This window comes from Protopterus annectens, chromosome 4.part1, assembly GCF_019279795.1.
Source record: "Protopterus annectens isolate FY-2018-M chromosome 4.part1, PAN1.0, whole genome shotgun sequence".
Lineage (NCBI taxonomy): Eukaryota > Metazoa > Chordata > Ceratodontiformes > Protopteridae > Protopterus > Protopterus annectens.
In genome coordinates this window covers 314,810,453-314,834,121 of record NC_056734.1, presented here as the reverse complement: position 1 = coordinate 314,834,121, position 23,669 = coordinate 314,810,453, and positions in this window count along the sequence as shown.

The following is a 23,669-nucleotide window of genomic DNA, read 5'->3' as shown; positions in this document are numbered from 1 at the left end:
TATGTGACATCGGTACAGTTGTCTGACTGTATGCTGATATACTCATATGGATAATATAGACTGCTAGCCGACAGCTTGACTCACACTTCACCCCGCTGTTGGCTCTGGTGATCAGCCAGAGTATACATGTAAATATTCCTCAACTTTTATTCTTAGGGGGCAGCTCATCTGTGCACTCTCTGTATCTAACAACACACAATCAATGGGCCATGACAACATCACAGTTGGATCCCTAATTCAGCAGAGCCTCCAGACAGCCTAAATTCTCATACAAGGGTGTAAAGCAACATGCTGGGGTACCATCGGCTGATACATGGAGATATAGATCAATACTCCTGACCCTTCATATCTGAGAGGTAGACCGATGATTCAGCATGGGCCTTATCAAAAAGGACACTGCTAATCTCCTGACTATGTGCTAAACCCATGTTTGATTTGTTAAGGCATCATGTCTGTTCCATCTTTCTGATGTCTTCAAGAAGGTCATCAAGGGCATGCATGGGGAAAACACTATCATCCTGCATATCCTGACCTGGCCAGTGCATGTGACAACAATTCATACTGAGATGTTACAGAGAAACAGTCTCAAGTGGCTATAAAAGCCTACATCACCAAGTGGGTAGACAGCTGGATCACATATGTGACAGGTGATATCAAAGTGTGTTAATTCACCTCTATCTAGAGTCCAGTGCCAGGTCCATACCTCAGGGTTTTTTACTAGGCCCTTTCCTGTTTAGCATTTAAGTCTTAAACACCAAGACTAACTTACATATACTTTATCTAATCAGCTTTGTGAAGGAATGCAAATTGTGGGCAATCATTGAATCCAAGATTTGTACTGGTATAATGCAGACATAATTAATACACAAAGGATTGTTGCCAGACTCATAGAGACACAGTAGATGAATAAAAATCATGGTTGGATTATTTCCTTTATGAAACCAAATACACAAAGGGATAATTGCAATATAGACAGCACACACCTATGAGCAGACCAAGGGGTATGTGACCTCTGTACTCAGGTAGATGGTATGCAGAACGTCCTCCAGTATGTGTCCATGGTAACTAATCCCCTTTATGTAGCAAAACTCCTGGGTACGTGCAAGACATCCACATCAAACGGTATTATAGATCCATTGTTCTCAGCCTCATGACACCAGTATTTGAGTACAATGTACCCTTTTGCATGTATCTCCCAACACATCTTCCAGGAATGACTTGCTCGTTTGTATCACTTTTGCCACAGTGAGCTCCCACACATCTTATCAGCCATACCTAAGTATTCTTTTTGATGCATAATCATTAGGAGTTTACATTGCAGAACCTCCTTCAAGGTGTTATACAAGATGCATGTGTGCTAAGTGTTCCTGTGATAAAAACAATAAATATAGCCAGGGGACTTCTCTGTTCTAAGCAGAACTTGCCACTTAAGTTCCCTGACCTCTAAAACATTATTACAACCACTGATAAAGTTACTAATATCAATTTGTTCTAATACAAAAAAATGAAACTAAAAATTAGAAGTCAGGGAACTTAAGTGACAGGTACTGCTTAGAGCAAACAAATCCCCTGGCTTGAATGAAAATATTAATGTCAACTGTTTATTAAAATTAAAGTTATTCTAATGGTTAGTAGCTGTTTTTTTAACTTTTTAAAAACTATCATTTTACTTTAAGAGTCTTAGGTAACATGTTACCTACTGTTTGCAGTGTTAATGGTTTGAAGTAATTTATTGGTCAATTCCTATTTACATCACTGTTTCAAGGGTTATTTAAGTTTTGAATTAGTAACTGAGTGTATTTCTGATGAAGTTCAGATGTGAATTAAATGGAATGAAAGCACTAAAAAGAAGTCTCAGTTATTTTATTTTTCTGGTGGTATTTTGTGCTTCCCAGTGGTACTGTGAAGCTTTTACAAGGTTTTGATTTTATATATATATATATGTATATATATATATATATATATATATATATATATATATATATATATATATATATATATATATATATATATATATATATATATATATATATATATATATATATATAGGGTCCCTATTAAGTTGACAAAACTTTAGCTTGTCGAACTACAAAAGATCGACAGCTAAAGATCAAAACATCCAAACCGCGAACAATCAGCTAAGCAAATTTTTTTCCCATGGAAAGAATTCACTTGGCTGTTACACAAAACAAAAACCTTTCAACCTCAACTGAGTGGGGGGCTTTGCCCCCCACACCCCCTCAACTAAATATACTAACTCTGAAATCGGTCTACATTGGGGAAAGGGCAAGCAAATTCTTTCTCAGAGAAAAAAATTCACTTAGGAGGCCATTTGCAGTTTGGCTGTTTCGATCTTTAGCTTTCGATCGTTTGTAGTTCGACAAGCTAAAGCCTCATCAAATTAATAGGAACCCTATATATATCTGTTTTATATATATATATATATATATATATATATATATATATATATATATATATATATATATATATTTATATATGGATCTAACTGAGAACAACGAAAGCTGAAAATGCCTTCGAGAAGACCGACACAGGTTGACAGACAAAAGAAACAATTGACAATTCAGAATCCCGATGCTGAAAATACTCACATGCAAAAAGAGTGCGACTGTGTAAGTATGCAATAGTGACTGACTTAAGGATGGTTGTGGGTAAGGTAAGTGTGCGTTAGTGATGGACTTTAGGGCTAGAGTGCAGGTAAGTGTGTGATAGTGACGGACCTTAGGGTTAGGGTTTGGGTTAAGGTTAGTGCATAGTTAGTTGTGTATGTAAGGTTTAGTGTAGGTTTGTAAGGTTTTTGGTATGCTTGTGTTGTGTGTGTGTTTTTCAGAAATGGATTTGTTTTGTTTTGTTGACTGTCAGGATTGTGGTTTGTCGGGCATGTGAACTTCTGTGTTTTTCAACTGTCGGTGTTGTGGTGTCGGTGATCTCGTTGTCGGTGTTTTTGCTTGTCGGTGTTATGAAGTGGTTCCATATATATATATATATATATATATATATATATATATATATATATATATATACACACATATCTATTTCTATATATACACACAAACATATATATATATATATATATATATATATATATATATATATAAATATATATATATATATATATATATATATATATATATATATATATATATATATATATATATATATATATAAATATGCATGCATAAGTACACACACAAAAGTATACTTACCGCTAAAAGTAATGGCACAATATTAAAGCTTAAACTTTACACTGTAGCTTACCATCCTAGATACTAATCTGAAGTGAGTTAAATAAATAGAGGCCATGAAGGTCTGCATCTGTATAGTAAACACTTCATAAATGTATTCTTAATAAGTTGCCATCAATCATAATTTCTTATCTCCTTTAAATAGACATTAAGTAATTTTACTGTTTGAAGGTGTATGCCACTTTCCTTGATTGTATGTCCATGGAGTTATTCTTCTTAACAAATATATGTGGATGTGGTTGGAGGATTTCATTTGGCTTTCTGTATTGTTTAATTCTATCATTGGTTTCAATTACATGGAAGTAATCCTTTTATTTATATCTTGAGCCAAACAACTCCTGTACTGATTTTTTTGAGAAGAACCACTTTTCTGATACATGTAATAACCTATAAGACAATAGTTATTTAACTGTACATGTATGGGGACGATATGCTTAAGTCACTAATTTTATTTATTTATTTTTATTTATTTTTGTTTTACATTTGTTGACCAGGATAGTCCGTCTGGTTGTGAGCCCATTTTCAGCGGTGGCCCGGGGAAAAAAGCTTCAATAAAACAAGAACAACATTGACAGGTACAGTGTCAGTTTTACATAGAATTTAACAGAAATATCTAGAGACAATAAAGAAAGTGCAATATACAACAGGCACTTTAGTGAAAAGGAGAAAGTTATTACAATATAGTAAAGTCATATATATATATATATATATATATATATATATATATATATATATATATATATATATATATTTTTTTTTGAGGGTGGGGTCCATCTTTAGTTGATCATTTGAGTATACTTTAATACGTGTACATATGTCTACCCTTACAAAAAAAAAAAGAAATGATCAAATGATACTCTTATTGGAGGTAGCTGATAGGTGGTGTTAACAAGTGGGAGTGGGGTATACATGGAGACTATAAAATTTAGGGGATGAAATTTGATGTGGGCTTATGTGGTATTAGCCTGGCTTGGTGCAGGAGCAGAGCCAGGTTGTTAGTGAGGTGGTCTTTCAGCATAGTTTTGAATTGGTGTTGGTTGATAGCATTTAGGATGTGTTGAGGGATTGAGTTCTAAAGTTTAGAAATGTGGTGGGAGTAGAGGGCGTCCCCGGCATTGTTGTTGCTTTTGCATACTTGGAGGAGTGTTTTGTGTGAGGATCGGAGTTGCTGAGTGTTGGCATATGGTTGGAGTAATTGTTGTAGGGCTGGAGTTCTGTTTGGCTGGTATATTAGTTGGTAAGTAAAGACAAGTTGGGTATAGGTTGGTTGTTGGGGGAATTCTAGCCAATTTATTTGTTGCAGGGCAGAGCAGTGGTGGAACCTATATGGGGAGCTAGTGGCGAACTTGGCTATTTTATTGTAGGCTGATTCAAGTTTGGTAAGGTCAGTTTTGTAAAAGTTTGTAAAGATGGGAGAAGCATAGAGAACAGTAGATAAGAGATGAGTCCTGGCAATGCTTAGTCTAGAATGGCTAGTTAGGAAAGGATGAATTCGGTAAAGATAGCCTAGTTTGATGTGTGTTTTTTTAATGGTTTGAGAGAGTTGTAGGTCTAATTTTAATTTGCTATCAGTTGTGACACCTTGTAATTTGGCATGTGAGCTGGTGTTTATAATTGTGTTGTTGGAGGAGTGGATTTGAAAAGTGGCTGAGGGATTGGGTGTTTTGGTGGGAAGAAAGAGCATGAGTTTGGTCTTGTTTGGGTTCAGTATGAGGTTAGTGTTAGTTAGCCAGGATTCTACTTCTAGGAAGGATTGTTGTGTTATAGCCTGTAGCTGTGTCAGAGAGGGGGCAGAGCATATCAGGGTAGAGTCATCTGCTTATTGGATGACAGAAGCAAGAGATGTGGATTTATGGAATTGATTTGTGAAGATTGTAAAAAGTAAGGGGCCTAATATGGAGCCTTGTGGAACTCTTATGTTAAGAGGGAGCAAAGATGATAGCTCCTGTTGCCAACAGCTTGCTAGTGTTTGGTTAGATAGCTGTGGAACCAAGCTAGGGAAGAATGACTGAGATGTAATGTGGCCAGCTCTGACAGCAGCTTTTGATGTGAAACTGTGTCAAATGCCTTTGAGAGATCTAGAAAGATGGATGAGACATATTTATTCTGATTTCTGTGTTCATTTATTGTGTTAGTAAAACTGAGGTGGGCAGTTATGGTGCCTTGGTTGGGTGAAAACCATGCTGTGTGTTTGATAGGGGGTTATTGGAAAGAAGGTAATTTAGAAGCTGAGCATGAATACATTTTTCTAGTATTTTGGAGAGAGGTGAAAGAATGGCAATAGGCCTGTAATTACTAAGCTCGGTAGAGTTGCCACCTTTATGAAGTGGGGTGATATAGGAGACTTTTCAGATTAGTGGGACATAGTTCTCAGAGACAGAGCAGTTGATGAGGATAGAAATAGGGTAGGCTATGACTTCTGAGGCAGCTTTGAGGAATTCTGATGGAAGGTTGTCAGCAGCTAGGCTGCTTGATGCTGTATTTGCTTGCTACGTGCTATTGCAACATGTTTGGCACAGATTGTACCTCTTAGCATTTTCGCCAAGGCTGCAGCATTTTGAAAAAGTTTTGTTAGTGAGGGTTTCCTCCACATTGGAGTGAGCTCAGAGTAAGAATAGAGTAGTGGGACACTGTAAGCACAACCCCCATACATAGTGGATTGTAGGGTTTGCCCTCTTCAAAACATGTTTATTTATACTGATCAATTGAAGGTCTGCTCTTTCATTTTAGAAGGAGGGTGTGGGATTTCTTCACTGACCAAACATGGAAGTTGCTGTATGGAATTTGTTCAATTAACCTGTCCAACAGAATCTCAGTCACTTGTGTGCAGTAATTTCGTGTATGTTGTTTTTCACAAAACTTTCTTATATTCATGTACATGTGTTTAGAAGCCGCTTCAGTAGCACAGAGGGATAAAATCCTGACTATTGCCCATGCAAACCCAGTTTGATTAATGGCTTGGGTGACTAAGGGATAGATGTTACCATCCCAGGAGGGTGGGTGTTGATATGTACATCTATTGTGGCAATCCCTGGTAGATAATGGCGATGTTATGGGGTGGGAGGAGGAGTCCTGATGGGTGTGTAGATATGGCTGAGATTCTGTGGAGGTGTAGACATATGTTGCAAAATCCTCAGTTGTTTATCTACCTATGTATGTTACTACTAGTCACCAAGGGATGGGGGATCTTGAGTAGGTCATAAAGAAAACCCCTGAATTAATGATAGTCAGCATGACCCAACAGGATGCCCTTACATTCCTTGCTGTCGCTGGTAGAAGTTTCATTATTAACCAGGGAAAGAGTGGAGTGCTGGTAGATTGACCAAAGGATATGGGATGCTTGGACAGTTGTCAGTATGACAGAAAGGTGACACCAAAAATGTACATGTGGTTAAATATTACATGACGTTAAGCAAATATTTTGTGCAATAGGACAGTACAATTGTAATTAAAACATTTGTTTTTAGTGGCATCATAGTAGAATCATACGTAAAATAGTGTGCATGTGCAAAACCATGATACAGGAGTAATGGCAATCTATGTTCCAGTAACAAACTGACTTTTGCTGTTAATTTCCCATTTTAGCAGTCTCGCAGAAGGTATCTATGACAGATACATATTCTACTCTCCTGGTATTTATAATCAGACATATTAGCAACTTCTCCATGGTATTTATATATATATTTATTTGTTTTATATTCACATTAGATGTTTTGCACTGAAGTAAAAGGTTGGGGATGTATTGTTTGCACATGGAATCCCTGCAGAAAGAACAGGATACAATCTGCAAACAAAATGAGAAGATAATAATGATAGTCAGAGTCAGGGGCACAACAGGTAGCGCACTCACCTGAGTAAAAAAGGCTGGGCATTCTATTCCTGCAGAAGGTAGATTGATTTCTGACACTGCAGTGTAGCATAACTCCTGAGTGTGTTATCCTTTGGATTAGGTGTTAAACTGAGGAGCAATCTGCCTGTGTTGGTGGTAGCACATAGTACCTGTTGAAAGGAGTAATGAAAGTTTCCTGATGCCCAAGCTAAATCTCCCCTAGCAGTAGAAATACCATTGCAGGTCTCTCCTGAAAAGAGACAACTATACTAATGGGACTAACCTGGACAACAAATGAGAAATAAACAAAAATAACATTCTAATAAAGGGTAGCTCATTCTTGCCACTCACATTCAGAGTCAAAATAGATTGTGAGTCTGCTGGTTACATACAAAAGAATCAATTGTTTAGAGGAAGAAGAGGAGATGATGGCAAATGGCAAATAAAAGGTCATTATGCTAAATGAGTAATATTCTATTGGACTAAATAATGACCCCTCCATAGGCTACTTTACATACAGTCATGTAATTACCTCATACATGATCCAGTCTATGTTATTATGCATGCCTACCCCTTAGTTTGATGTAATCTTTTTAAATGTAGTCCTAATATCCATCTGGAGTCTGACACATTCTTCATGCCATTACAGAATAGCAGCAGTCATAAGCTGAGCTGTCCTACAAGGCATTCAGATGCAAATCTGACAGGGAAGGCTGAGAAAAATCAAAGAAAGCGCACCTAGCAAACCTTATTTGTATATTTCTATACTCTGCAATATCTTTTAGTCAGAATCTTCTGTTTGCTAAGTATACTCTAACAACTTCATTCAGTCAGATATGAGAAGGAAAAAGTTAGAGCTGTAAAGGTACATTGAAGTGGAATGGAAATATGTCTAGCTAGAAATGTCCAGGTAGCCATGTATACATAACAAAGAGCAGCTCTGTCTGTCCTGCACATATATGCAGTTGTAGAAAATGTATCTTATATGGAACCATAAAAGCCATCGTAAAGGTTTCCATGGTCCTTTCCACCTCTCCTCTGCAAAAGATCATAGAAAAAATTTGATGACTAGACAGTTTATTTAGGGGTGGTACCACAGAACAAGAGGCTGGACAATGATGCAATATAGTTCAAGTCACAGTCGATACAAAAAAATAAATAAATAGTGATACGATAAATCAAATGCCTGAAATTATTAACAAAGCCTATCAAAGCAGCTGACTTCATAGGTCAGGATGTAGAAGCAGAAACACTTCTTACATTGTGTAGCACATAGCTTTTATGTTTGTTAAAGGTGATGATTTATAAGAATTAGTAATAACTGAAGACGTTCCTCAGTTTAAACACATTGTCTGAAGTAATGCCATAGCTGTGGCTGAGCTATGGTCAAGATACACTAAAGAAATTAATCAAGGCTTACTTCAGAAAGCATCACCCAAAAGGCACACACACACTTCTGCATGGCTTACATTACCTTTAGTCTATTTTTATTTTATCTTACAAAAAGTTAGATTACGCCATTTGTACTTCTGTGTATCAGTGTAAAAAACTTTCTTCTTTTCAAAGCTGAATTAATTAAAAGGTAATGAACTTTTTAACCGTACACCATCAAACATTCTCTCCTCAAATAGTTAAATCAGTGCAAATGTAATAAAATATTCATCACTGGCTGTTTTTAAGACTGTAAAGAATTTCCCAGGGGGTGCCTGGCAGTGTGCTCCGCTCTTACCTTTACCATAGTTCCCTATCAGTCACTTCCTTCCTCATTAGGTTAGCACTGCAATGAAATAACAGGATGGGTCAGAAGGTCCTGTGCCATGTAATTATATAGTCACTCCTTTTATCATATTCTACCTTGTTAAAGTGTATCAGTGTCAGCCAGGTTAATTGGAACTTCTATACATAATTAATGTTAATTTGTGGCCTGTTTTGTTCCAGAATGCTCATGCAGACCTTTCAGCCAAGATTCAGTTTTGTTCTTATTATATAAAGAAAACCAATATCCCAGGTTGCTGAATAGATGTGCACAGCTCCAACACCCATAAAAGATAACCATGTTTAAACTTCATGTTCCATTATTCTACAATGTTGGCAGCTTCCAAATGTTTTAGTACTTTTTCCCTCTTGTCAGCTTGGGTCACACACAGAGCTCCTGCAAATTAATTGTAGCCTTTTAAAATGTATAATAAATTGTAAAAGATTATTGTAACCCCATGCAGTTCTTACAGAAATTTACTTGATGGGACTTACAAGATGCCATGTATTTTATATCCTGATTGTTTGTAGGTGTCAGTCTGCAAGTCTTTCAGACACATAAGATCAAATCAAAAGGTGCCACATGAATGTAGGCAGCCCTGAAAGCCTAAGTGTTTCTATATACTGAATATGTAATATATAATGTGCATTTGCTTACCACAAAAAACACAGTTTTTCAGTTAAGCTGCTGACTTGCAAGTACAAAATTAAACAATAACTAAAGCCCATTGGGATACATACATCATTTATGAATTTACATTTGAATTTTAGTTATGTGCATGTGGGCATGTGGTATAAAAATGTCCCCTTTTCATTCATTGCCAGAATCTGTCCAAGATGAAACTTAAAGGACAGAAATATTCACGGGAATTTATCCATTAAAAGGTCATTTCACCACAGGCTTATTTTGTGAAGTAAAGGAAATAGAATTTTCCCAAACTAAATTTTACATTTCAAACAGGACAGCAGAGATCCAGAAACACCAACACACACACACCCACTCACACATGCACACATGCACACACATGCACACACACACACACACACACACACACACACACACACACACACACACACACACACTTGCGTACATTACACATACACATACAGAAACATATTACAACTTGGCAAAGGAGAACATGACTGCTTGCCTAATCCTTTGTCAATTTACAAAATTCTATGTATACTTTATTAAAATAAAGCAAATATAAGTTATCTATTTACACTATTTACAAACCGAGCCTAGCATCACAGGGTTTGAAAAAAGTATTCAGTTAAAGCATAGAACACCTTCAGTCATATACTATAGAAAATACAATCAGTAGAACCCAGCACCAGTTTCTGAATTTTTTATTCATTCTGACTACCTTCTCACCTGCACTATGTTGCCCAATTAAGTGACTTTTCCTGCTGAAATAAGAACTTGCCTATAATGACATAAGTCAGTCTGCTGCTACAGGCTAAGCTCATATTGGACTGCATGTAAATAAGAAGTGCACTGCAGTCAGTTCTGCAGTTTAACTCTGTAAAGATCATCATCTTCTTTTGGCTGTTCCCGTTAGGGGTCGCCACAGCAGATCACCTGTTTCCATTTCTTCCTGTCCTCTACATCTTGCTCTGTCACACCAACCACCTGCATGTCCTCTCTCACCCTTATCTTAGGCCTTCCTCTTTTCCTGTTACCCGGTAGCTTCATCCTTAGCATCCTTTTCTCAATATACTCAGTATCCCTCCTCAGCACATGTCCAAACCAACGTAATCTTGCCTCTCTGGCTTTGTCTCCAAACCTTCCAACCTGAGCTGACCCTCTAATATACTTATTCCTAATCCTGTCCACCCTCATCACACCTAGTGCAAACCTTAACATCTTCAAGTCTGCCACATCTAGCTCAAACTCCTGCCTTTTTGCCAATGCCACTGTCTCCAAATCATATAACATAGCTGGTCTCACTACCCTCTTGTAGACCTTCCCTTTCACTCTTACAGGTACTAGTCTATCACAAATCACTCCTGACACTCTTCTCCACCCACTCCATCCTGCCTTACTCTCTTCTTCACCTCTCTTCCACACTCTCTGTTACCCTGAACTATTGACCCCAAGTATTTAAACTCATCCACCTTCGCCACCTCTACTCCTTACATCATCACCATTCCTCTATCATCCCTCTCATTCACACACATATATTCTGTCTTAGCCCTGCTGACCTTCATTCCTCTTCTCTCTAGAGCATATCTCCATCTCTCCAGGGTCTCCTCCACCTGTTCCCTACTCTCACTACAGATCACAATGTCATCTGCAAACATCATAGTCCATGGGGACTCCTGTCTGATCTCGTCTGTCAACATGTCCATCACCATTGCAAATAAAAAAGGGCTCAGAGCTGATCATTGATGTAACCCCACCTCCACCTTAAATGCATCCATCACTCCCACCGCAGACCTCACCACTGTCACACTACACTTGTACATATCCTGTACCACTCTTACATACTTCTCTGACTCCTGACTTCCTCATACAATACCACGACTCCTCTCTAGGCACCCTGTCATATGCTTTCTCTAAGTCTACAAAAACACAATGCAACTCCTTCTGACATTCTCTGTACTTCTCCATCAACACTCTCAGAGCAAAGATCGCATCTGTAGTGCTCTTTCCCGGCATGAAACCATACTGCTGATCACTAATCATCACGTCTCTTCTTAACCTTGCTTCCACTACTCTTTCCCATAACTTCATGCTGTGACTGATCAATTGAATCCCTCTGTAGTTACTACAGCTCTGCACATCACCCTTATTCTTAAAAATCAGTACCAAAACACTTTTTCTCCATTCCTCAGGCATCCTCTCACTTTCCAAGATTTCATTAAACAATCTGGTTAAAAACTCCACTGCCATTTCACCTAAACACCTCCATGCTTCCACAGGTATGTCATCTGGGCCAACAGCCTTTCCATTCTTCATTCTCTTCATAGCTTAATAGCTTAACTTCATAGTTTAACTCTGTAAAGATGATCCCACAAATTCTCTAAATCTTGCACGGCATGCAAACTCAGTGCAGGAGCTCAAGCAGGCAATATGTCTGCCGTGCGATCCAGGTACAGCCCGCAGGGGCGTGCATGAGCGCTCTTGCACTAATCCTGCATGGACTAAGCCCTTGTATGCAAATCATCCCATTTTCAGGAGAAATCTATGCAAATAAGGTTATTTTGCAATCCAAGAAGCTTGCAACCATCCATGCAGGACTAGTGCTATCTGCAGAAATGTACTCGGTTAGTAACTTAGTACATTTCTGCAAAATCCAAAACGGAGCTGTGACAGCTTCAAATAAAGGCTGCATATCATGTAGTAAGCATGCCAATGGCCAAGTATAAGGCCATTGGCATTACAAACAGTAAAAAAAATACAAAAAGCAACTTTTATTTTTTTTCATCCAATCTCGGCTGTTTAAGCATAGGGCAGCGGCATGCAAACAGGATAAGGGGGAAAATAAAATGAGCCTAAATTAAGCATTCTAACTAAAATCAGTATTTTGCCATGCAAGTGAATGGCAGGCAGAAGACAACATGGCCAGTGAGTAGTGATTGCTAAGGGGAGAGGCTCGGTGTGAGAAATGTAACTACGCATTAGCAGGCAATCATATGCAAATGAGGGGAAGGATAGTGAATCCCAGTTTTCCCCAGCATGTGAGTCAGGTCCCAACAGTGTAAGAGTAGGAATAGCTTGGTGCAAGCCTAGGAGTTAGGTGACATCATGGGGGGGTGTCAGGCATACTATAAGCGGATTGGAGCGCTGTGGCTCGGGTTTGCTTCTAGTGTAGCACAGCTAAGTAACAGTCAAGTGTGCTCCCCCAATCCTGTGTAGAAATGTAGAAATAGACAGGTGTGCCCCCCATCCTATGTAGTAATGTAATAACAGTCAGGTGTGCCCCCCGAATTGCATATAGAAATGTAGAAATAGTCAGGTGTGCCCCCCAGTCCTATGTAGAAATTTAGTAACAGTCAGGTGTGCTCCCCCATTCCTGTGTAAAAATGTAATATAGACAGATGTGCCCCCCATCCTACATAGTATTGTAATAACAGTCAGGTGTGCCCCCAATCCTGTGTAGAAATGTAGAAATAGACAGGTGTGCCCCCCACCCTATGTAGTAATGTAATAACAATAAGGTGTGCCCCCCCAATCATGTATAGAAATGTAGAAATAGTCAGGTGTGTCCCCCATCCTATGTAGAAATGTAGTAACAGTCAGGTGTGCTCCTCCCAATCCTGTGTAGAAATGTCGAAATAGTCAGGTGAGCCCTCCCACCTGACATAGTAATGTAATAACAGTTAGGTGTGCCCCTCAAACCTGTGTAGAAATGTAGAAATAGACAGATGTGCCCCTCCAACTTACGTAGTAATGTTATAACAGTCAGGTGTGCCCCCCCATAGAAATAGTCATGGTGTGCCCCCCCATCCTACATAGAAATGTACTAGCAGACAGGTGTGCTCCCCCCAATCCTGTGTAGAAATATAGAAATAGACATGTGTGCCCCCCCATCCTACGTAGTAATGTAGTAACAGTCAGGTGTGCCCCCCAATCCTGTGTAGAAATGTAGAAATAGACAGGTGTGGCCCCCATCCTACATAGTAATGTAATAACAGTCAGGTGTGCCCCACAATCCTGTGTAGAAATGTAGAAATAGATAGGCGTGCCCCACCCTACGTAGTAATGTAATAACTGTCAGGTGTGCCCCCCCCAGTCCTGTGCAGAAATGTAGAAATAGTCAGGTGTGCCCCCCCCCTTCCTACATAGAAATGTAGTAGCAGTCAGGTGTGCTCCACCAATCCTGTGTAGAAATGTAGAAATAGACAGGTGTGCCCCCATCCTATGTAGTATTGTAATAAGAGTCAGGTGTGCCCCCCAATCCTGTGTAGAAATGTAAAAATAGGTGTGCCCCCCACCCTATGTATTAATGTAATAACAGTCAGGTGTGCCCCCCAATTGAGTATAGAAATGTAGAAATAGTCAGGTGTGCCCCCCATCCTATGTAGAAATTTAGTAACAGTTAGGTGTGCTCCCCCCATCCTGTGTAGAAATGTAGAAAAAGTCAGGTGTGCCCCGCATCCTATGTAGAAATCTAGTAACAGTCGCATGTGCCCCCCAGTCCTGTGTAGAAATGTTGAAATAGTCAGGTGAGCCCCCCCCCACCCTATGTACTAACGTAATAACAGTCAGGTGTCGCCCCCAATCCTGTGTAGAAATGTAGAAAAAGTCAGGTGTGCCCCCCATCCTATATAGAAATGTAGTAACAGTCAGGTGTGCCCCCCAGTCCTGTGTAGAAATGTAAAAATAGTCAGGTGAGCCCTCCCACCCTACTTACTAATGTAATAACAGTCAGGTGCCCCCCCAATCCTGTCTAGAAATGTAGAAAAAGTCAGGCGTGCCCCCCCATCCTATGTAGAAATGTAGTAACAGTCAGGTGTGCCCCCCAATCCTGTGTAGAAATGTAAAAATAGTCAGGTGAGTTCCCCCCACCCTACTTACTAATGTAATAACAGTCAGGTGTCTCCCCAATCCTGTGAAGAAATGTAGAAAAAGTCAGGTGTGCCCCCCATCCTATGTAGAAATGTAGTAACAATGATGTATGCCCCAGCAATCCTGTGTAGAAGTGTAGAAATAGTCAGGTGAGCCCCCCCCTATCCTATGCAGCAATGTAGTAACAGTCAGTGCCAAATGCTTGATGGATACCTGCAGAAACAGCATGCTACCTGTCGGTGTACAACACAAAGGTCAGCACTGCAGTACAAACTACCTTGACTCAATCCACACATTAAATACAGATGGGCATACTGGGCATGCTCACACACTTAAACACATGAAGGCCATGTCTGCAAACACCAGTGGACCAGACATATCTGGCAGTCACAGTTGTTAGTGCAGACACTCGTCAGAATGAGCCACGCATGCCTTGCAACACACAGTGGATAGGAATACAGACATATATGTAAGGACAACACTCTATATTAAGCCAAAGGTAGACACACATAGATGTGTGGAAGAGGGAGACTGTGACAAGGAGCCATCCAGGCCTGTCCCAACCAGCACACAGCCAAAGGGCCCCAACCACATGAAGTTCAGATGTCACTCACTGAAGATACGTATCTGTCAAGCGTTACAGACTATGTGGTGTACGTGCTAGCTGTGCAACATGACTGTACAAGGACATAATCATCTAGCAGCTGTATACACATACCTGTGAAATATGACCCTATGTGTGCCCAAATGTGGCATATCAACCTCTAGATGAATGGGTTATGGCCCATGCACACAGACTGCCCTCCCCATAACCCTACTATGACAAGCCTGCTGAGGTCATCCACTGTGAAATACACCTTTGGGAGAGTTGTAGCCCAGTAATCTCTGTGGTGTGTCCTATACATTCATACTGCTGTATTTTGATAAAAGAGTTAGGTAAGAGTTCAAATCCCAGACATGGAAACTTTTTTTTGTGTGTGTGTGTGTGTGTGTGTGTGTGTGTGTGTGTGTGTGTGTGTGTGTGTGTGTGTGTGTGTGTGGCTATCTGTATAGAGAGCAATGCTTTTTAGGGTAGTCACACTCCCTATAATTGAAATGCTCTACTTTGGTAAGGCTGCTGATGTCATCTACCTAGAAATACATCTCTGGGAAAGTTGTATCCTAGTAGTCTCTGTAGCGTGTGCCATAACTGCGTACTTTTTAGTATGATAAAATAGGGAGTAGTTCTAATCCCAGCCTTGGCAACTGTGTGTGTGTGTGTGTGTGTGTGTGTGTGTGTGTGTGTGTGTGTGTGTGTGTGTGTGTGTGGGTGTGAGTGTGGAGTCACACTCCCTGTAATTGACATGCTCTACGATGGTAAGGCTGCTGATGTCATCCACCTAGAAATACATCTCTGGAAAAGTTATATCCTAGTAGTCTCTGTAGCGTATGCCATAACTGCACTTTTTAGTATGATAAAATAGTTAAGGAGTAGTTCTAATCCCAGCCTTGGCAACTGTGTGTGTGTGTGTGTGTGTGTGTGTGTGTGTGTGTGTGTGTGTGTGTGTGTGTGTGTGTGTGTGTGCATGTGAGTGTGTCTATCTCCATCTGAGTAGAGAGCAGTGCTTTTTAGGGGAGTCACACTCCCTATAATTGACATGCTCTACGTTGGTAAGGCTGCTGATGTCATCCACCCGGACATACATCTCTGGGAAGGTTGCAGCTCAGTAATCTCTGTAGTGCACGTCATAACTGCATACTGCTGTAGTGTGATAAAATAGTTAGGGAGAAGATCTAATCCCAGCCTTGGCAACTGTGTTGTGTGTGTGTCTGTCTGTCTGATCTGTGTAGACAGCAATGTTTTTTAGGGTAGTCACACTCCCTACAATTGAAATACTCTACTTTGCTAAGTCTGCTGATGTCATCCACCTAGAAATACACCTCTGGGAAGAATGCAGCCCAATAATCTCTGTAGAGTGTTCCATAACTGTGTACTGCTGTAGTGTGATATAGAACTGTGGTAGGGTTCTATTCCCACCTATGGCAGTTCTGGATGTTATGTGTGTATTTCAATGTCTGTGTAAGGAACAATGCATTTTAGGCTAGTCACACTCACAACAATTCAAATGCCCTACTTTGGTAATCCTGCTGAGGACATTAACTGTGAAATATACCTTTGGGGAAGGAGTTCTCTAGAAATTCCAGTGGTGCATCCTGTAACAGCTTCATGCTGTAGTGTGGTACAGATCTCTGTTAGGGGTTCTATACCCACACATGTCAGTCATGGATGTTTTGTGTGTGTTTCAATGTCTGTTTACGGAGCAGTGCATTTTAGCCTAGCCACACTCAATACAACTAGAATGCTCTACTATGGCAATCCTGCTGATGTCATCCAATGTGAAATACACGTTTGGGGAAGGAGTTCTCCAGTAATCTCCATGGTGTGTACTATGTACACTGCTGTAGTGTAATAAAATAGGTAGGAGTTCCAATCCCAGACATCATGTGTGTGTGTGTGTGTGTGTGTGTGTGTGTGTGTGTGTGTGTGTGTGTGTGTGTGTGTGTGTGTGTGTGTGTGTGTGTGTGTGTGTGTGTGTGTGTGTGTGTGTGTGTGTGTGTTTGCAACTCATAGCCTGTGTGGAGGTGGTTGTAAGTGTGTAACAATTGGGCACAATATGGAGTGGGTTTTGAAAATTTCTTATATGGTGGCCCTAGTATATATCACAATGTCTACCGTACAGGGATAACAGATGTGAAATAGCCGAGAGGCTGGGTTGCAGATCCATACCCATACATGTGGCATCAAGTTCAGTCAAATAAAGTTAGCAACCCTAGTATTAGCCAGACAATGCTCTCAACCCATGCCTCATACACACACACATTCCTGCCTAGGAAACAGCGACTCTGTTGGTAGTACACTACATAGTGCCCACTGATGGTAACTATGGAGTGATTGCAGTGGCCTACAGAGGGCATGGTACCCTGTCCATCTGTCCAGTAGGCACATACATGCAGACAGTGCACCTTCCCCATGATCCCCAATGGACACCTGCAACACCTGTGGTGCCATCAAATGTGATCCACAAAGCACATACCATGCCTTAAAACATGCCCTGTATGGACTGATACCACTGACTCCAGGGAATGCTATTAGCATGCCATCAATGTAGGTGCAGGGTAAACCTGCTGTCCATTACCAGTTCCTGCAACATGAGGCCAGGACTGGTACATCTGATGATAATCTGTGTACACAACAAGGGCCAGACACCCCAGGTACAGTTCCACATGTCACTGTACATGCATGTGGGAGGTGTGCACATCACAGACACCATCCATGTCATGGACCATGCACAGCATTACCCACACGCTTTAGTCACCCATGTGACTAGATGGTGAATACAACACATACCTGTGTGGACAATTCCAGAATCTACACCCCTGAGACATAATGCAGACCATAGTCATGTGGCCTAATGCCAAGATGTACTTATCACCTAGCCTTGTATAGCCATCTGGCACAGTTCACCACTACACACCCGTGAATCAATGCATCAATGCATGTCAGTACTGGCACCCTGTGTGTGTGTGTGTGTGTGTGTGTGTGTGTGTGTGTGTGTGTGTGTGTGTGTGTGTGTTGTATGATGCATACATTCACATTCACAATCACTACAACTCCCATTGGCATACTGCAGCATGCTATCTGTCAGACAGCTCCACAAACCCTTTTCCCATATAACCACTGCATGACCCCAGTGGTGCATGTGATACCTGCACAGTAATGTGTTGTGACAATCTCACTAGTGATGGGTTGTATTCCTGGCCCTGCCAAGTGTGTCATTGTGTGTACATCCCTTTGAGAATGTGGCTGTGTTGACACTAGCACCTGTTCATGTGGACAGGCACATATACTATACCTACTGTATAGCTACCATATCCCTGTTGCAGATGTCACTCACCATCACATATACATTTCGAGGACTTCACAACATGTTACCTATGTGGCACATCCAATAACTGCATAGAAATGTGATATCACTACATAGTCATCAGGAGTTTGATACCCTATGCTGGTAGGTGTGTGACACAAACATGCATAAGTTTTACTCTCCCACCCCTCCCTGACTTGTCTTTGCCTCTGTCTGCCTCTCTCACTCTCTCTCTCTCATGGATGTGGACACCTACACCTGCTTTGCTTAGGCAGCAGCATGTCTATTTTAAGTGATGCTCAAGATCAGCTGATGGCCTCTGCACGAATTCCATTCCTCCCCTAGCTGACTGCATGTGGAACAGCTGTGGTAACATTCCCATAGCCAATTGCATGGAAACACACTCCAATATCTTGGAACACCATGCTGGTGTTGGCCCTTTTCATTCACAGTGAGCAGGAACTAGATATGTTGTTTGACAAACAGCATCTCAGATGGATTGGGGATTTACCTGAAACAACATACACTGTGGAAACAGGGCAACATACAGGAGGAAGATTTGCCTGACCTGACTACAGATTGTAAGTGCTGCTATACTGCATTTGGAGTAATATTGGTTTAATAGTGTGTGTGGATATGGCTGTCCTACATGTTTAATACATGCCATGTCAGTTCTATGTTTATGAAGAATCCCCATCTGTAGGGTCATCTGCAGACTGGGCAGTGTGCTGTGCCTTTGATGTCATGTGTTACCCACAGACCATCTATCTGTAAAATGCAGAAGGTAGAGTGAGGATTACAGTCTGTAGTTGGTAAAAGCCATGACAGTTACTGACTTCATATCCCTCATAGGACATATGTTTCGACAAACCCTGTTACAACAGTAAATGTATGAGGTTATCACAGCAACATGTCAATATCGGTCCTGTGTTTGTGCTTCCAGCCACAACTCTGTCAACCGTTGTACACATGTCACACATTAAGTGGTGCATATGTGCTATACACCATAAATAGTGTCATCATATCTGATAACAAGCCAGTGAGATATCAGACTGCTACATATGTTATGTATAGTGGGAGTTATATTAAATGACATAACCTGGACATTCTGTGGTTGTTTGTAAAGTACTGAGGTCTGTGTACTTATGCTGAATGTTGACAGTGTGTGTATTGGTAATATGTACTTTGGCCTATGTACAGACTGTGGTACATCTCATTGTTCTAGGTCCCGTCCTATCTGATGTTACATGATACTCCACTGTATGTTACTGTATTGGCTTACATGTTTGTCGGCCATACACACACATGTCCCATGCCACAGACAGGCATCAGACCAAACTGTGTAGCAGCCCAGTAAATGTAGGGTTAGTATGTGAGTGGCACATATGAGGATGGTATTGAACAGATAGTCCATATACTGTAATATTATGCTAGCTTACCATATGTGGCTGTGGCTTTGTTCACATTGGTTGTGGTTATGCACTTTCACACAGGTGTTTCTTAACCTGTGCTGTGATGTGCCTGTAGAGCCTGCTATATATGTAGGTACATGTGCATTCCCCCATAGGAGATGTAGGCCAGTGTTTAGCCAGTCTGCCTGTAGCCTGCACAGTGCATTGTTACATGCCTAGCAGCTTAGTGTACTTTCCCAGTGAGATGTCATGTCCAGATACTTGCAAAAATTGAAGTAAGAGGCATCTTTAGCTGAGAGTTGTTTCCTTATCCTGATGTCCAGATACTTGCCAGATGTACTGCTGCCTGGCCTCCCTTAACAGTCATGTATGTCAGACAGAGCAGTGTGATGCTGTACAGATGTATGTTAATATCTAGTGGGTAATATTTGGCCATGGCATCCCTGTACCAGTGGTTATTATGTGTCAGGACAGACAGGGGTGTGTGAATGCATAGCCTTATGGTGGCAAATGTACACCAGTTGTTATATGTTATACCCATCTACATGGCTGTTAGAATCCATATTGTCAGGAATGGTCCACATGTATTGCACTAAGGGTTTCTGTGTATACCTCTGGACTGTACAGATTGTGTCAGAATGTCCACAAATATTGGTCAATATCTGCTGCAGTCAACAGGGGCATTACGTGCTAGCAGTGGTACTGCACTATGATGTCCTTAGGATGTCTGCCAGTAGCCAATGGCGCACATGTGAACAGCAGATGTGACCTCCCACACACACCATGTCTGTCAAGACAGTCCCAGTTGCAGTAGCAATAGTCTACTAATATTCCTGCTATACATACCTGACATCCCCTTGCACTATGAAGTTGGGACTATAGGGGCTGGGGTAGGCCTACACTCCATGTTCAGGACATATGGTGAAAATATATGTACATATAATTATCCAGATATCCCCTGTACTCTTCACTTATCAGACCAATGATCGAGTACAATGTCCCATTCGGGATGTATCTCACCCGACACCTGCAGCAATTGGAGAGACCCCAAAAGTTCCTCACCAAAAGGATAAAAGGACTCCATCATATCAGTCATATGCTGCCAAACTGAAGAAACTCCAGCTCTATTCAGTCGCATACCGCCTGCTCAGAGGTGACCTGTGCCTGACATACAAGGCCATGTCCAACCCGGAATTAATGGACATGCTCCACCTCAAAAAATCCAAATCTACCAGATCCGCTAGAGCAAGCGACGTAAACCTTAGCACGGATATAATAGGACATGCTGGAGGGATAGATTTGTCACCCAAAGACTCCCTATGCTGTGGAATAAAATCCCGGTCCATGTGAGGCAGAGCACCTCGCTGGCTCTGTTCAAGAGAAATCTTGACTGGTGGATGGGAGATCGTAGGTTTACCCCGGGAATCATCTCTGTGTCACTGCTGGACAGAGGCACAACAAACTAATGGGCACAGTATTTTTTAACATAAGGGGTGGCGTAAGCCACAAAACTTTGGGCTAGGCCTATAAATGCCTTAGGGCAGATAGCCTAGTATAAACCTATGAACCTATGAACCTATATATATAATTACACATATACATATTGACATATATAGATGGGTTATGTATATGTACATAGATATACATTATACACACACAGATATATACATTTACAGAGTAATATATGTCTACACATATACAGATAGTGATACATATGCACATATACATATGGATATCTACAGGCCACGGTGGTGCAGTGGTTAGCATTGTCGCCTCACAGCAAGAGGTTCTTCCGTTTGATTCTCAGCTGGAGCGCCTTCTGTCTGGAGACTGCATGTCCTCCCCGCGGTTGAGTGACGTTAAAAACATGCAGGTAAGTGTGTGCGTGAATGAGTGTGCCTTCTCTGAAGGTTGGACCTCGGGCTGGCAACTCGGCACTGTAAAAATCCCTTGCCAATCTTTAGTAGACTGGAGTTCCGCTGTTGCGACCCCTAACCGGGAAAAGCCAAAAGACAATTATTATATACATATGGATATCTACAGCTATACTAACAGTAGTAGGTATATCAGAATAGATATGTATGCACATATAGTAATAGATATCTATAAATATATATATATATATATATATATATATATATATATATATATATATATATATATACCAACATAACTAGGCATATCTGTACACATAGGATGCTATATACACATATATCTATATATACATGTATGTAAACCTATATATACACATATGTATATATACATATATGTATATATATGTATACATATGTACATACAAATAGATGTATACATGACTATATATATATGCACTATACAGATGTGTATACAGACATGTGTATGAGTATACATGTGTATGTACATGTAGACATATATACACCTATGATATGTATACAACCATATTCCTGTCATGAGTAAACATCACGGTTGTTTATACCCTCCCACATGTATCTCACCATATGTATCTGCTATGTGCACACAATGATAAAGCAACATATGTGATGCAACAGTGATATTAATAACAAGGACTACACAAATTAGGAACTAAAGGCAATTGTACAATACTACTCAATATGTGTATTGACAGCTATATTGGTAAAACAACAGCTGTTTCCACCATCGTCATAGCGTAGTGGTTAAGTGCTGTGACATCAGTGTAATGGGTCCTGGGTTCAAGACTTGCAAGGGCTGTTCATTTTGTTGCTGGGCAGAGCAAGAACTGTTGGATACAGAGTGGTTAAGGCAGTTTTGAGCAGCTTTAAGTGGGCTCACATGGGTTTGCGCAAAGCGAAGTGGTGGTAAGCTATGGGTAAAGGTACAGGCACTTACACAGTGTAGGCAGCACTTACCAGTGTGCAAATCAGCTTAGTTGTTATATTGTAGCAATGTTGATACTTGCTAAGCATAGCTTAGCCCTGGTAACCAGGACACACAACCCAACCTGATAACCTGTAATAAGTGTATGTAATGCCATGTACAATACATGCACCTATGTGCTGTCATTACAGTAGCAAGGGGTGTGAGTGTCATGTGTAGGACACAGACATACATGAGGCCTGTACAGCATGGTTAGCCTTGTGAATATGTGACATACAGATGTAGTAGCCCAGGGTACATGCTGTCACACTGGCATGTAGTGTATCATGGCAGCACTACTGTTGACAGTGCTAACCCAGGCAAGACGGAGTGCTTAATGTAGTACTGACAACAGGCACACCTGCAAGCATGGCTGAACACTGACGCCTCCCTGTTGTATCCCTTGTGGGTGAGCTGTGTCACAGTATAAACCCCTTACAGGTCTGTCAATGCACTCATGCTACTGCATGGCTACCTGCCAAGCTGATGACTGTCAGTCCCTGTACAGATGTGCAGATGGCAGGTATCCAGCTGGGATATGTACAAGCAACCTATGCTTGATTGACTCCCTACTACGCATGTGGCATGTGCATGAGATGCATATCCCTGTAGTACCAGTGATGGGGTATACTATGGGTTGTATCGTAGTTGTGGCCAATGTGTGATGGTGGGTATGTCAAGTGTCATCATGGGTTTCAGGGAGTACAATATTCAGTGGGGATGTGGGTGCTGTGTACACTGTTATTACACCAAGGTACACCAGGAATATTTCACATGTACCACGTTAGGGTTGCCACTGTTACCATCAATCATACAGGTAACTGTTTCCACAATCCAAGCCAGTTATTCATGTGATGTGTGCAGCCTACCTGTAACACATTGGAGACACGGTCAAGGTAGTTAGCAGCAATAGGCCCTGGTATCTCAGATGTGTGTCTGGCTGTTATGTGTCTGTAAATGTGTATATGACTGTATGTCACACTACGTATCATCCAAATACACACATTACATCCCCCATTAGCATACTGTACATGCCGGGGGATGTTCTGCATGTACCATGTAACCTGGGACACACCTCACCCTAAACGCTGTGTAGTGTATGCATTGTAAGTCACA